Source organism: Lynx canadensis, chromosome C2 (genome assembly GCF_007474595.2).
Source record: "Lynx canadensis isolate LIC74 chromosome C2, mLynCan4.pri.v2, whole genome shotgun sequence".
Lineage (NCBI taxonomy): Eukaryota > Metazoa > Chordata > Mammalia > Carnivora > Felidae > Lynx > Lynx canadensis.
In genome coordinates, this window is record NC_044311.2 from 58377705 (window position 1) to 58380625 (window position 2921).

Here is a 2921-nt window from a genome sequence, read left to right on the forward strand (position 1 = left end):
ATAATTAATAAATTGAAGTTATCTGCGGCTTAGAGAATACATTATTTAAAATATAAAAAATGTTACTTTTAAAATGTTTAGAGTGACACAGTCAGTGAATATTTTCTAATTCTATAGTCAATCTGTAGATAAAATTATGCTAAAATATAAGTGCTATTTTTGAGTTAATATAAACCTATAGGCATACATTATTAGAATATTTTAAAATAATTTTCATATATTTTAAAATAAAAGTAAGCAAAATAATTTGAGGTTATGTTGCTTTACATGATTTTGAAAATTAGAATTTTTCCCCTTGTACATTGTCTTTTAAAATTGATGGAACTCTGTTGCTGCTGACATTACTATTGCTTGAACTAGGTGAATAAGTATTTACAAAGTTTTATAACTAGCAACCTAATCCGCTTTTCTAATTTCACTAATCATATTTACTTAGCAGTTTAATTTCTTTTTGCAAATATTAAACTTAAAACAAAATTGAAGGCATTTATATAGTTTCACATTTTAAAAGTATTAATTGATCATTTTCACTTGCTAAATTTAGGGGACAAGAAGATTCTTATAACAGTTTGGCATACAATACACAACGTAAGAGTCACTGTTCCTAGATAAATTCAATCTCCAAATGTAATGATTTTTCTAGGTGGTAAAATTATGTAATAAATGTAAAAACATATTTTACCTTTTATTCTCGTCTTCTAAAAAGCATAGGGTGGATATGAATGGGGTTAGTATAAGTATCTGGACACAAAATGACCATTAAAATGGATATAATTAATATGAAAGTTTTATGAAGTTTATACAAATATGTAGCAATATACATATTTGTGGTAGAACAGCAAAAGAACTCTTGGGGTAAAATACAGATGCTCATTTTATTTTTTTTTTTATTTTATTTTTTTTTTCCAAGCTTGGAAATTTAGTTTTATTTATTTTTTTTTTATGAAATTTATTGACAAATTGGTTTCCATACAACACCCAGTGCTCATCCCAAAAGGTGCCCTCCTCAATACCCATCACCCACCCTCCCCTCCCTCCCACCCCCCAATGCTCATTTTAAATCTTGATGCTATTTCTGTGTGATAGATACATTGTCTTCTGAAATTTTAATTTCTTAGTTTAAAGTTAGCTTGATTTGATTGGATCACTGACTCTAAACCAGTGGATATTTCATGGATGCATCTCAGGAATTTCCCTGAAACTACATGCAAAATTTAGTTTGTATGTGCATTTTTTTTTTTTTTTTGAGAGGAGTTCATAGCTACTATTAGAATCTCAAATAGTTAGGGACTACAAAGAGAGAGAGAGAGAGAATAAACAAAATAGATGATCATATGGTCCCTTTTATTTCCAAATTTCTGTTATTCAATTTTAAATGGAACCCATACACTCTCTCCATTTTATATATCATTATTGTCAAGGAATATACGTAAGCCTGTTATAAATATTTGCACAGGGAAGAAAAATATAACTTAAACAACTTGAAAACCAAACCTTGACGTGGAAACAATTGGGTGTCTTTGTGTTGTGAGAAGCACACTGTTAATATCATTGCCAAACAAAATAGGTAAATTTATCCTGCTAAATTTAGCTTCTAGCCCTTAAAAGAAATAGAGGGGAAAAAAAAAAAACAGAGGGAGCTGGAAAAAGAACACACATGAACACCCCTCAAGGACTGTATAATTAAAGAGCATGTTGTTTATAGAGAAACGTCAGCCTCACCAGCATTTGTTGTTGTCTTTTGGTCAACCTCATAGCTATGATTGTCTGCAAAGAAGCACCAGGGAAGGAGAGACTCATTCAGTGGATGCCAACAGCAGCCGCGCTGTTCATACACTGCCTGGTAAAGCATCACAAAGAATTGTATTATTTGCCATTTTCTATTATGTCCATCTCAAATTTTCACATAGAGCTTCATTTGGCCCATGGTAATGAAAATACTCCTCTCTCTTTCCTTCAAAATGTTTTTTATCATGAAACTCAATAGGATTTAGTGGGGGGAAAAAGATACCTTATTGTCAGAGAGCCAAGGATGGAACTGCAAATCTGCCTCACTAGCAAATAAGTAGTTTATTTAATATACCTGAGTCTCCATCACCTATATCTGGAAAAGGGTTGTCATTTTACCTACATTGAATGATATAATGAGTATTAACTGTGATAATGCTTGTAAGTGTTGGCATGGCACATGGCATGTAATAAATGATTAACAAATTGGATATCATAATACATCACATATACAATTGGAAATTGGAAGTTTTCTACAATTTATTATGAAACTCTGAACTAAGATGGCTTTTATTATCCTTAGTTATATAAATAAATAATAGTCAATTAAACTGCTAGTAAATTAATCTTTGCAAATCACTTGCTTTTTTAGAGGAAATACATTCAGAGTCAGATTCTCATGTGTATACAACATGTGTTATGTTCACACACTTACAGACCATAATGCAATGAACAGTAAGACCTTTATCAAGGTGATGAGCTTTATCAAATACAGCAACTTGATTTTACAAGAAAGGAATTTATATACATATGCACTGATACGATACCCGAACTAAAATGAGAATAAATCACAAAGGTAAAAAATAATATTTTTTAGCACTTTGAAAGTCTTCTAAAAAGAGAAATATAATATATCAGGTCTGGGTTGTTATCATTTTGAAACATCTGGTGTTTCCTTTACATTCTTTTTATTTCCTACGTTTCAACTGAAATTCATCCATTTATCTAACTTCATTAGGTGTGTGTGTGTGTTCCAGGTGTGGTGGCAAAATGTGTGCATAAGTGTATCAAATTTTGGTGTTCTTTGGTGTCCTTATTACACTCTTTGTTTTCAAGACAGTTAAAAAATTTGGACACATTATATTGTATTATTTCAAAAGCAGTAACAAGAAACAACATTTTGATCTCTTGGG